Genomic DNA, 14,806 nt, shown 5'->3' with positions numbered 1-14,806 from the left:
GTTACAGAATGGACATCTGCAGTACCTCGGCCTGAATTTTTAAATGAACAATTACCAGAAGAGGTCGATAATTTTACCGTTTGTTTGCACCTGTAGTTTGCTTAATTCTGGTACTATCGAAAAAAATGGGACAGGTAATTTGTTGAACTGTATCGACTAGCCCTCATGGTCTGCATCAGTGATTCTAAACTCATAACCTCCGGTACTTGGGTCACGAACCACCTTATCGTGACTGATGGTATCTAGCCAATTTAGTAAACTAGTACTAAATGTCAACTGAAGGATTTCATCACGTAGTAGTTCAATGACAAGTGCTTGTCTGGGGTCCATTTCCACAACCAGTACATTCTCAACTGAGTTACACAAGTTATTTCTATGTACCTGGATTCTAAAGCCCCGTAAATGTGAGGGAATGTTCCCTGTAACAATCCAAAATTCGCCTTCACTCTACAAAGTAACCTACTGCAGAGAGCAAGGCGGCGTTGACCTCCCTAGTGCTGTCTGCTGTGATACAGAGATGGGTGCTCAATGTACACTGCAGCATAACTCTGTCACGTATGCAACATCAAGGATACTCTAAGCTCAGCAGCGCCGTGGTTCCGTGGTTAGTGTGAGCAGCTGCGGAACGAGAAGTCCTCGGTTCAAGTCCTCTCTCAAGTGAAAAGTTGAATTTTTTATTTATGATCTGTCCGTTTGCTCATTGACGTCTCTGTTCACTGTAATAAGTTTAGTGAGTTTAGTGTCTGTGATTTGCGACCGCACCGCAAAACCGTGCGATTAGTAGACGAAAGGACGTGCCCCTCAAATGGGAACCGAAAACATTTGAGCGCAAGGTCATAGGTCAACCGATTCCTCTACAGGAAAACACGTCTGATATATTCTATACGACACAGGTGACGGCATGTGCGTCACATGACAGGAATATGTTGTCGACCCACCTAACTTGCACACTTGGCGAACGGGTAAAAAGATTCTTCTACCTTGCCCGATACTACGGCGCAGTTATCTGGCATCAGACGGACGGACGGACAGATAATAATTGTCTGAAAATAAAAAATTAAAATTTTTACTTGAAAGAAGACTTGAACCAAGGACCTCTCGTTCCGCTGCTGCTCAGGCTAACCACGAGACCACGGCGCTCCTAAGCTCATATTAATCTTATTGTTGCCTATGTTGCGCATGGACTACTCAGTTTATATATTTCGCTTATTTTTTTCATAGTTCCACACAACTTCTTCCTGTTTTGTCGATTGATCTGTGTTCAGCTTTTCAAGGCCTATCCACTGTGCAGCTTATAACTAAATCTGAGGGGGGAGGGGGGATGTGATGGGGAGGTTCCCTTGCAAGTATGTTGTCCTTTTTGTGTATTATGCTCTGAGCACTATGGGACTCAACATCTGAGGTCATCAGTCCCCTAGAACTTCGAACTACTTAAACCTAACTAACCTAAGGACATCACACACATCCATGCCCGAGGCAGGATTCGAACCTGCGACCGGAGCAGTCGTGCGGGTCCGGACTGAAGTGCTAGGTGGTCAATGCTCACTTGGGGAAAGCTACCGCACCAGGGGTAATGCACAGCACAGGTAAGGAGACCTCTCCCCTTACGGGTCCCCTTTGTGTTGCCGAAAACCTGACTAGAAGCTGCGTGCAGCATGAGACGTGCGCAGCTGTCTTGTGCAAGTAGCTGTCATTTTGGTAGCAGCTTCCTTTACCGCCCAGCAGGTCTGCAGGGGTGTCGGGCCACTGCAGAGGAGGAGACCACATAAAGCCCCCAGTAGCAGTCAGGAGTTCAAGTCTTCATTCCGTTATCAGCTTCCAGATTTAAATCCACCTTCCTGAATAAGCGCTTAGGCACAGCACCCTATACCAGGCTTACTCCATCAGCAAGCCAGACTCCTTTTCAGGAGACATTTTGCCACATCCCGTGCATCGCAGCCACCATCTCCTGCCGCGATGTGTGCGCCACCGTTCTACACACCAATAGCTGTTGGGACACAGTCATTCATCTCAGAGCAGGTTACCTAGTACACACTCTGAAGTGTTGGCAGAAGAGCCAACACTGTGTTGCTAGAGGAGGCCGAAATGCAGGCGTTTAATTACACGCTGACTGGCGCGAGGTCTGGAACAGTTAAGGCAATAGTAGCAAATAAAGTACGTAGTTGATATAATACTTAACTTTAATCCACAATGGTGTACATCGGTCTGAAGGTACAGGCATCACAAGTTAAATCTCTATTGATAATGGCGCCTTGCTAGATCGTAGCAAATGACGTAGCTGAAGACTATGCTAACTATCGTCTCGGCTAATGAGAGCGTATTTGTCAGTGAACCATTGCTATGAACGTCGGCTGTACAACAGGGGCGAGTGCTAGAACGTCTCACTAGACCTGCCGTGTGGTGGCGCTCGGTCTGCAATCACTGACAGTAGCGACACGCGGGTCCGGCGTATACTAATGGACCGCGGCCGATTTAAAGGCTACAACCTAGCAAGTGTGGTGTCTGGCGGTGACACCACACACTCATTAGCCAGAATGTTAGGAGCAGTGCGCACCACGACTATGGGTGCCGCCTGGTGGTGTTGCACTCATGTGACACTGTAACTAAAGGATGTAAGTGGAGCGACACGGACGGGGCATCGCCCTAGCGAAGATATGGCCTGAAAATGGGGAGATCCAACTTGAGATAAGCTACATTGACAAAGGGGAGATTATTGCTACGCAGAGCGTGTAAAAGAGTATCCAGATAACGGTAAGGCTCGTCGAATATTCACGTGCCACTGTCGTGAGCGTCAAGGAAAACAGGCAGAAGGACACTGAAACCACCACTAGGCGCTCAATGGTCGGACGTCCACGACTCTTTAGTGAACAAGGGGTTCGGAGACTTGTCTGCTCTGTAAAGTAGGTCAGATAGTGATCTGTATCATCTCTGCCGAAAGAGCACATCGTTGGTGCACGGACAAGTGTTTCGGGGCACACCGTTCATCGCACTTTGTTGAACATGGAGCTCCGCTGCGGACCACTCCGGCATTTTCCCATGTTGATCCAGCGACGTCGTCAGTTAAGATTGCAGTGTGCAGGAGACTATCGGGATTCGACTGTCAAGCAATTGAAACGTCTAGGCTCTTCTGGTGACTCACATTTCTGCTACACTAGGTCGATGGTTGGCATCACAGAGGTGAACGGCTGCAGAAAACGCGCAATGCGCTGCGGACGCAGGCTGATGGGAGCGGTATTATCCTACGGGAGACATTGTCCTGCGTTCGCAGGTGACCTGCAGTAGTGATCGTAGATACATGACAGCTGCGAACCACGTGCATCCTGCAAACAGCAGTTTCAGCGTCTGAGGTCTGCTGACTTTTCTCGACATCATCAACTTCAGCTGATGGTGGTATTCTTAAGATGGCCTAAGATCGGTCCGAAACCGGTCATTTTAATACAGCGACCATAGCGATCTACACTGATTTACTGATTTTAAATTGATGTAAGACTGATGATATACGACTGTAGTGTAGTTCGAATGACGTGGTACTGGAACAGGTATACATGCCAACCAGCCAACAGAGAAATGAAGTGGTTGAAGAAGATTCAAAAACTTGTCGAGAAAGAAAATAAAAATGCCTGCAGTATCATTGTACTGGACTGGAAAGTAGTGGTGGTTTGATGAAGATACGAAGATACAATAGGAAAACTCGGGTTATGGACAAGAGATGAGAGAGCTGAATAACTAATTAGCTTTTGGAAAGGATACTCGCTATCTCTGGGTAACACATTATTTGAAAATCACAGAAGGAGACGTTGTACATGGATATCTATTTCTAAATGACAAAGGTATCACATGCACTAATCCTGAGAGAGAGAAAGCCTAGGAACTGTCTGAAGAATTCTAAATCTTGCTCAGACCACATACACATAGTGGGAGAAATACAAGTGAAGTTCTGGAAAGACTGGAGAGCAATGCAAAATGAATATTAATCTTGCAACACTCAAGGAGGGAATTAAGGCTTCCGAAGTGGGAGAGTGGTTTACTGAAAATTGGCAAGAAGGTAATGCTGAAGAATGTGTAAATGGTAAATGGATAAAATTTAATGAAGGACTCATGGACTATGCCGAAGAAGTACTAGCAATTAGAGTGTCCGAAAGTATCGGTAAAGAGTCGACGAACGAAATCATGTTCAAAATAATGGAAGAAATGGGAAAGTGGAAAAAAAATGTAGAAAATGAAAAAGACAAAATGAGCTACATAAAAGTGAAGAATATGTTCAGAAGAGAAACTGAAGAAACAAGAGAATGATGGATGGAAGAGAAACGAGAAAAAACTGAGACAATGGCGAGAGACAAAAAGCATGAAACAACGTGCAGACTGCCTGGAGAGACAGTTTTTGAAAGTTAAAGAATGGAGACTAATGTGGAGGTAGAAAGAACGGACAACCATTACCCGCAGAACCATAGGTTTTAAGCAGATGGCAAGAATGTATAGAAAGCCTGTATAAAATAGGTCAAACACCACGTGAAAATAAATTTACAGACGAAAAATATGTGCAAAAATATGGAAAGGGATACAGCATATTTGGAGTAAAACCAGAATAGGCGCTGAACGAGGTGACGAATCGGAAGACACGTGCAACCAACAACATGCCAGCAGAACTGCTGAAGAGTTTGGGAAACAGGGAGGAAAAGAAAATAGTGTAGCCCTGAAATGGGATATGCGACAGAGTAGAATGGACTGATGACTTTACGGGACCGGTAATTTTACCAACTACGAAAAAGAGAAATGCGAATTCACATCTAAATCTACATGGATACTCAGCAAATCACACTTAAGGGCCTGGCAGAGAGTTAATCGAACCATCTTCACAATAATTCTCTAGTATTCCACTCTCGAGCAGCGCGTGGAGAAAATGAACATCTACATCTTTCCGTGCGAACTCTGTACCATTATTTTATTATGATAATCGTTTCACCCTGTTTAGGTCGGTGTCAATAGAATTTTGTCGCATTTGAGGAGAAAGGTGGCGATTGAAATTTGGTGACCAGAACCCGCTGCAACGAGAAACGCCTTTATTTTAGTGATGTCCACCCCAAATCTTGTATCATGACCGTGACACTCTCTCCCTTATTTTTCGATAATACAAAACATGGTGTCCATTTTTTAACTTTCTCGATGTACTCTGTTTATCCTGTTTGGTAAGGATCCAACACTGCGGAGCAGTACTCTAAAAGAAGACGGGCAAGCGTAGTGTAGGCAGTTCCTTTAGCTTTTTTTTAAGTGTTCTACCACTAAACGTCGGTCTTCGCATCGCCTTCCACATGATATTTTGTGTGTATTCTTTCCAATTTAAGTTGTTCGTAATTGTTAATCCTAGGTATTTAGTTGAATTCACCGCCCTCCGATTTGATAAATTTACTGTTTAACCGAAATTTAGAGACATCTATTTAGCGCTCATGTGGATGACCTCACACTTTTCATTATTTAGGGTCAATTGACAATTTTCGCACCATGACAGTTGTTTTCTAAATCCTTTTGTAATTTGTTTTGATCTTCTGGTGACATTACTAGACGATAAACCGCAACATCATCTGCAAACATCCTAAGACGTCTGCTCAGATTGTTTTCTAAATTGTTTGCATAGACATGAGAGGGCCTATAACACTACCTGGGGGAATACTAGAAATCATTTCTGTTTTACTCTATGTTTTCCGTTAATTACTGAGAAAGAAAGAAGAGCATACGACTATCAGTGTAAAGCATTGTTGAGAGTGCTGAATAAAAGGCAATATGGCAAATTGGAGAGATGCATTGGGGAGGATCAATCTGCACCAGGAAGACAAGAAGTAACAACATATGCTACTGGCCTTTTCATAACCATTGAGGAAAAGTACATTGAGAAAACTAGACACATTCAGGTGGTTATCATCGATTTAGAAAATTCCTTCGACAGAATTCTATGGAATAAACTGATGTATAAATGGTTCAAATGGCTCTGTGCACTATGGGACTTACCTTCTGAGGTCATCAGTCCCCTAGAACTTAGAACTACTTAAACCTAACTAACCTAAGGACATCACACACATCCATGCCCGAGGCAGGATTCGAACCTGCGACCGTAGCGGTCGTGCTGTTCCAGACTGTAGCGCGTAGAACCGCTCGGCCACCCGGGCGGCAAACTGATGTATATTTTGAATATGAAAGGAGTACACTGGCAGGAGAGACGACTGGTGCAGATTCTATGATTCCAACCCAAAGTAAGAATAAGGACTTGAAATGAAATATCGGAAACAAGCATCATCGGAAGTGGCGTATGACAACCTCTAGGCGAGTATTACGAAAGGTTTAGACGGGAAAAAAGTAGCATGTGTTGGTGGGAAGAGAACAGAATGTATAAGATTTGATGATGATATTGTATTAGTGGAAGAAAGTGGACGAACCGTTAATACAATGTTAAAAGATCTGAATGAAGCGTATGTGGAATGTGGGATAAGAATCAATACAGCAAAAACAAAGATTATGGTGATCGAGACAGGAACAAGACTGGCAAATACTAAGAAGGGACAAGTTATTATCAGCCAAGAAGATCATTTAAATATCTCGGAAGTACGATCACTGGAGACTTCAGATGTCACCAGGAGATGAATTCTCGCATTACTACGGCGCAATAAGCAATCAATAAAAAGGGTTGATGCACACTACATATCTCGCCCAAAGAATTGTCAAGTGTTTTGTCTGTAATGTGGCAGTATTTCGGGCAGAAACATGGAAAGGGATACGAGCGGATGAAAAAAAGGCACAATCATTTAAGATATGTGTGCTTGGAGGAGAATGGAGGGGATAAGCAGGAGGAAAACCGTAAGTGACGAAACACTGTTGGAAAGGTTTGGTGACACAGTAAGGTTTCTCCAGGGTATAAGAGAACTGTATGGGACATTCGTTTAGCCGGCAGTATTTCTTAACAGACGCTTTGGAGGAACTGTTTGGAAGGACATAATTAGGAAGACGGAGATGATGACAGGAGACAAAGGGAAGCGAAAATTAAGCAAACGTGGAGAGGTTGGCAGAATATAGCAGAGCATGGAGAGTTACATGTAGGAACTTGTCCTTGGGCAGAACACTAACAATGATGATGATAATGACGATATTAGATTTGATCAGGACACTTCAACAAGCAATGATGTTATATTTACATTTCTGCAATGACATTACTGCTCACGACATCCATCAGTAAGTTTTTTCTTTTTTTGTTTATTTACGGACTATGTACGGCATTTATGTTACACAGTAGTAGAATAATTGGCTAGTTACATTTTCTGACGATATAGTTGGAGGCAATGTTCTTTGGATGTTGCGCATATGGCAGAATTTCGGGCCGATGACATCACGAGGTGGCGGGAGCTTTTTATTTCGCACGTATGTGTAGTATTTTCCGTTTAAATGCGTTTGCGTGACCTCGTAGAGGGCTGAAATTGTTGGAAATGTGTGTAATAAATTAGCTCTGTGGCCACAAATTCGGTTAGTGGTTTAGCGCTCCGTCGGGTCCTACATAATGTATGAGGTGATAGGTGTCGCACATATAAATTCACTGCAGCTTTTCGTTTCTGACCTACTTCATTTATGTAGGGTGAGGTACATAAATTTATCATGTCAAATTACTTTAGACTCGTTAATGACACTTTCAATCCCTTTTCCACTGGAGGAACGGTCACTAGTGTCTATTAAAGCCAACAGCATTGTTTACTCGACACTTCATTAGCATGTGTGACACATGCACAACTTTTGGTTAGTTTAAAATGAACTACGGTACATTTTTCTCCAGAATAATAGATCTGTATAAGACACACTTAAAAAATGGCTCTGAGCACTATGGGACTTAACATCTGAGGTCATCAGTCCCCTAGAACTTCGAACTATTTAAACCTAACTAACCTAAAGGCATCACACACATCCACGCCCGAGGCAGGATTCGAACCTCCGACCGTAGAGGTCGCGCGGTTCCAGACTGAAGCGCCTAGAGCCGCTCGGACACACCGGCTGGCAAGACACAGTTAGTGATACAACTTTTTGTATGTGTAAGAGTAGATCAAATAGTGAAATTACGGTGAATGTAGCGAATTTTATACGGTTAATATCGCCGACGACTGACCTGGCACCTGAAAATTTACGTCACTTTCGATGGAAATTAGTGCCACCTGTTTTAGTCACTAAGTCATGTTTGTGGGTTATATTTTGCAAAAATTTCAGCATGTTTTTTACCTCTGAAAATGGTAGAAGACTGGTAAGTCATTCAGCCGGCCCTGAGTTGAGATCGGGACCGATGACCAATAATGACCGATGACCCCCCCCCCCCCCCGCTCTTATCAAACAAACCAACCAACCTAAGCTGAGATAATTTTTTTTTACCCAACAGTGTTGAAAAAATGGTCAGATATCTATGAGAACATCTGATACTGGCAACGAACTATTTTTTAACAACGAAACTATTAACATTTGCTGGATAAAATTTGTTGTCGCGGTGTTGGTGGTGGTCTGATCTCGCTGATTGATGCAGCTCCCTATGCTACTCTACGTGCAGGCCTCTTGACCTCCGAATAACTACTGCAACCTATCCCGCGTGACATGTTCACTTCTAGGTCTCCCATTAGAAATTTTACTCACACACCTTCCTCCTATACTAAACTTGGTTCAAATGGCTCTGAGCACTATGGCACTTAACACCTGAGGTCATCAGTCCCCTAGAACTTAGAACTACTTAAACTAACCTAAGGACATCACACACATCCATGCCTGAGGCAGGATTCGAACCTGCGACCGTAGCGGTCACGCGGTTGCAGACTGTAGCGCCTAGAACAGCTCGGCCACACCGGCCGGCTATTTCACATCCATACATGGCGACACTACAGACAAATACTTTCAGAAAAGACTTCGTAACACTTAAGATTATATTCGATGTTAACAAATTTTTATTCTTTAGAAACGCCTTTCTTGCCTTTGTCAGGCATTTTATATCCTCTCTACTTTTGCCATCGTCAGCTGTTTTGATTCGTAAATAGCAAAACCTGTCTCGTTTCCTACTGTGACTCTCCCAGCATCACCTGATATAATTCCATTATCCTTATTTCGATATTGCTGATGTTCATCTTATATCATAATTTCAAGACACTGTCCATTACGTTCAACTGCTCTTCCAAGTCATTTGCTGTATCTGACAGAATTACAAGGTTTTTGGCAAGCCAGAAATTTGTTATTTCTTCTCCCTGAACTTTAACTCGTCAACTCGAAACACTTGCACGAGGCTAACGGTCTACCCGAGTGGAGGCCCTCGTCACACGGCATTTTCTTTAACCCAAACTCCAAATTTTTGTCTGGTTTCCTTTATCTGTTTGCTCAGTGTCCACATGGAATAGCATCGAGAATAGGCTCCACCACCGCATCCCTTTCACCCCTGTCGGGGACCGCTTTCAGATGGTTCAAACGGCTCTGAGCCCTATGGGACTTAACATGTGAGGCCACCCGTCACCTAGAACTTACAACTACTCGAACCGAACTAACCTAAGGACATCATACACATCCATGACCGAGGCAGGATTCGAACCTGCGACCGTAGCGGTCGCGCAGTTCCAGACTGTAGCGTCTAGAACCGCCCGTCGAACACCTGCTGGCGGCAACTGCTTTTTTGGAAACGGAATTATAACGTTATTCTTTTTAAGTATGAGGGTATTTTGCTTGTCTCATACATCTTGTACACCAGATGATCAGTTACGACTGTTTAGGAAACCGAATTCTGACAAAATGAAAGTTATTGCTTAAAATAAAAATAATTCCGTACAACTAAAACGTCCTGGTGCAGGTCCTTCAACTGGATGTTCTTCCTTTTCGTAGCCCAATAATTCTAGAGGGGAAAGGGGTCTATAGTTAGACGTAAAATCCGAACAAAGTATCGTTCTCGGCCAATCCTTATATCATTGAGATGCGAAGGCTAGATTAAAGGCAGACAGAAAAATTTTGTAATGCGAATGGTACTCGATTTAACAATCTTTCAGTTACGAGTCACACGTTTTAAGCCCTTTACCATTAGACTACGAGCCCCCCTACATGCCTCGAAGTGAAAATAAAATTATTCCTTCCGTTTTTATTTACATATATTTGTAAACACTCGTCGCCAGTTTTTGTAAAGACCTCGCCGCTACTGCTGTGCAGTCGGAGTTTCCACTGTTGTTACGGTTGGCCCAGTTTGTGAGTTCGTGAAACAGCTTCTGGTGCAGTACTCCGCAGAGACCATTTATGCCTGCCACTATTACTCATATACGCCCCAGAATAACGTAACAGGATAGGAGAACGAGGTTTTACAACATTCCAACAAATTAGTAAAAAACTCACACAAATGAGTTAAAAAGGTTGAGTTATCTTTGTGACTAGTTTAATATTGAAGTGTGCCACACTGATTTTTATATAACGCAGTAACGGTCCTCAATGGCTAAGTGCTAACAAACGTAGGTAAACTTCACAGTACACAGCAAATCCAATTTAAGAAAACTGCCTGTTCTTTCCAAGAGATCACTGAACGACGTTTCCTATATATCTCAGCCCTGAACAATGGGCTACAACCAAGTGGGCGAGAGCTGCTCTTCTATCTTCCGAGTAGGCTTCTGTCCGTTGTCATCCGGTAGTTGCCGAATTGTACTCGGTCGGCAATTGGCCGATGCGAAGTCGATATCTTTATCCTCAGCGTCGCCAGTGGTGCTGGTGGAACTCGCACAAGTGGCGAGCTCCTATGGTACTGGCACCAGCTAGAATCTTTGCGCCTGTGGTGCTTTTGCATTGGCTGTGTCTTGATCGCACGATACAGCTCATAAGGCGTATCATTTGCAGCCCGTTACTGATGCGTTATCACGGATTTTGACAGGTGTCGATTGAGACAAGCAACGATATTGACAAGCGGCTCCAGGCCAGAGGGCGCGAGCTGCGGCGGCGTGTACAGTTCAAGTGAGTACTGATGAACGAGGAGGGAGTGAGAGAGAGAGAGAGAGGGGGGGGGGGGCTGTAGTTAACCGAGAACACGCCGAGAACGTGAGCTCTAGGGTCCGGTGTTGCGTACACTCCCGTATCGGAAAACAGCGCCAGGATAGGCCGGTGGCTGCTGTCAAGAGAAGTGTTTGCGGCAGCCCGAGGAAGCCTGTTTCCGCAGGTTGCGTGGCTGTGGCGCCGACTGATAAAGGTTTCGATCTGGTTTGGAGTACGCCTTGCCTGTGGAACTATGGTGAGCATGCCTGAACTTCTTTGACTTTCGCCCAGCTCGCCGTAAACTTGCTCGGTGTTTAAAGACTTTAAGACACAGACCTTTGGGCTGTGGTGGGCAGATAAGCGCGATGCAAGTGTGTGTTATCTTTCCCCAAGCTCACATCTACATCTAAGTCTACATGCATACTCTGCAAATGAGTCTTAAGTGCCTGGCTGAGGGTTCATCGAACCACATTCACAATAATTCTCCGTTATTCGATTATCGAGCAGCACGCGGTAAGAAAACGAACAGCTATATCTCTCCGTGCGAGCTCTGATTTCCCTTGTTTTATTATGACGACCGTTGCTCCCTAAATAGTTGGTGATTGAAACCTCGTGAGAAGATTCCACTGCAACAAAAAACGCCTTTGTTCTAATGATTTCCACCCCAATCCGTGTGTTATGTCCGTGACACTCTCTCCCCTATTTATCATGTTATTCTTCTCTGAAGTTGCTCAATATACTCTGTTATTCCTATCTGGTAAGAATCCCACACCGCACAGCAGTACTCTGAAAGAGTACGGACAAGCGTAGCATAGGCGCTCTCTTTAGTAGTTCGGTTGCACATTCAAAGTGTTATGGCAATATACCGCTGTCTATGGTTCACTTTACCCACAGCACTATGTGTTCTTTCCAAGTGAAGTGGTTGTTAGTTGTGATTGGTAGGTAATAAGTTGAATTTACAGCCTTTAGGTTTGACTGATTTATCGTGTAATCGAAGTTACAAGGATTCCTTTTAGCACTCATGTAGATTACTTCACCCTTTTCATTATTTAGGGTCAATTGATAATTTTCGCACCATATCTTTCCTGAATAGTTTGGCAATTTGTTTTGGTCTTCTGACGACTTTACTAGACGGTAAATGACAGTACCATCTGCAAACAACCTAAGACGGCTACTCAGATTGTCTGCTAAATCGTTTATATAGATGAGGAAGATAAGAGAACTTAGAACACTACCTTGGGAAATGCCAGAAATCACTTCGGCTTCACTCTTTGGTCTCCTGTCAATTACTACGAACTGTGACGTCACTGACAGGATATCACAAATCCATTCACATGACTGAGACAATATTCCATGTGCAGGCAACTTGATTGCAAGTCGATTATAAGGTAATTTCGAAAACTTCCTGGAAATCCAGAAACACAGAATAAGCGCGATGCAAGTGTGTGTTATCTTTCCCCAAGCTCACATCTACATCTAAGTCTACATGGATACTCTGCAAATAAGACTTAAGTGCCTGGCTGAGGGTTCATCGAACCACATTCACAATAAAGTCTTGTAGTTTTTTTTAGAAACCTTCAACCTGAATAGCAGTACGGCGGTGAAGTAACGCTATAACATTTTCAATAGCCACAACACTTCGTGTGAGTAAACAGGCAGTTGTGTTTCACAAGAGCAAAGTTTCCAAAATGCGTGTTGACGGTGTGTCAAGAAACCGTTCTCTTCGAAGTAATTCATAATGATCGAACACAATATATGTTCCAGAAGCCTGCTGCACATCGACGTTAATAGTATGGGCCTGTAATTCGGTGTATTATTTTCTACTGCCTTTCTTGAATGTTGAAGTTATGTGAGAATTTTTCCAGTCTATAGATACAGATCTTTCGTCGAGTGAGCGTTTGTGTATAACTGTTAAGTACGGAGCTACAGCATCAGCATACGCTGAAAGGAGACTAGTTGGTGTACAGTTGGGACCAGAAGGCTTATGTGATTTCGTATGTGATTTAAGTTGTTTCACTACACTGTGGACGTGTACTTCTACGTTACTCATTGTGTCAGCTGTTCGTGATTCGAATTCTGGAATATTTACTTCTTCTTTGGTGAAGGAATTTCGGAAATCTGTATTTAGTAACTCTGCTTTAGCAGCACTGTCATCGATAGTATTTCCATTGCTATCGTGCAGAGAAGGCACTGATCGTGTCTTGCCGCTAGTGTACTTTACATGCGACCAGAATCTTTATCGACTTTCTGCCAGGTTTCGAGACAAAGTTCCGTTGTGGGAAGCATTATAAGCATCTCATGTTGAAGTCCACAGTATATTTTCAGTTTAAGTTAGTAATGAAATTTTGGAAGTCGCTGATGTGACTCGGAGTTCCTATGTTGCACACATATGTGTACAGAGTACCTTCCGCTAACGTAGCCTTGGAGCAAACGGGCATCGTAGATTTTGTTGAACTCAGCTGCGTTTTTCTGTCTTTTGTAGTGCTGTCTGTGATTTTACCAGCTGCTGAAGCTACCTAGTACAATGTGGAGAGGTACTGGCAATTAGAAAGACATGAAACGGCTCCTTTCTCTGTGTGTAAATTGCCTGAATACATGGCTTCTTCTTATACTGGTCATTTACACCTATAAATGTCTAAGAAATATTTGCTTATTCATAGACTCATACTACCAGTCGTTCTTAGTCGTTCTCTCGCTAAAACCACAACTGGTATTGTGTATGTAAGCTGGCTGCTGGGTAGTACTGATTACTTATTTAATGCTGTGTTATTTGCTTTAAATATTAAATATAATTGTTTAATTGGCCAGTCACGACAGCTTAATTAATGCTTTGATGTTTCCTATCAATATTTAATTAACTGTTTCACTGGTCACTCACCAGACTTTTAGATACATAATTCTGAAAAAAAAAACAAAAATTGTAAAATTACTTGAAGTTAGCGTCGAGGAGGATTTTTGGAATTAGTGAGCTTGAATTCTTTGAAAAAGAGCGATTGTCTAGAAGTTATTAGAGTCAAAACTTTCCTACAAGCTGCATTACTGATGAAAACATGTCTAGAGTAATCGCTTTACATGCAGCCATAATTCTCTCTCTCTCATGGCCGCATGCATCACATGTCCCAGTGGAAGCAGACTAAGCAGGACCTCCATCATTTAGAGACCACATCATTTAACAGGTTCCCAAGATACGTTTTCTAACAACAACAATTTATCAAAAACTGCCTACTTTTCAGCTTTCAACATATCATCAATGAAACAGTAGCCCGTCTAGTGCTGTCCAATTATTCTTCATCACACATTCGCACTACACTGTCGTTGGCTGAACACCACACGAATCCAATGTACGTTTTCCGTTGACCAGTAATGGATAGTTCTTCTATTGATATTCCCATGATTTGTGAATGAGGCTTCATACGAAAACAGTATTTCTTCCACAAAATTATTGTCATGCTGAAGTTACTGTAGATCGTCGCGACTTAGATCTTGGTGTTCTGAAATGTGGAACCGGTGATAATTATTTCTATGATGCTTAAGCTCTAACTTAGCTGATGTTAAATTGTCTTGGTATTTGACGAGAATTCGCATGCGAATTTATTGCAGCAGTTGCAATAATCGCTGCGTCTACAGCTTTTTTGGTAGCAGTATTAATTCATATCCGTTTTCTCAGAGCAATACGTCGTATTTCGTGCAATATCTTGATGGTATTAAGTAAGGTGCGTTGAGGCGGAAAGGTTGTAACTGAGAACCGTTCTGCACGCAGTTATGTTGTTCTGTGTCTATTGTTGTGGCATTGTCCTTGAATGAAGAGCGT

Source organism: Schistocerca piceifrons, chromosome 1 (genome assembly GCF_021461385.2).
Source record: "Schistocerca piceifrons isolate TAMUIC-IGC-003096 chromosome 1, iqSchPice1.1, whole genome shotgun sequence".
Classification (NCBI taxonomy): Eukaryota; Metazoa; Arthropoda; class Insecta; order Orthoptera; family Acrididae; genus Schistocerca; species Schistocerca piceifrons.
Note: the sequence above shows the minus strand (reverse complement) of the source record.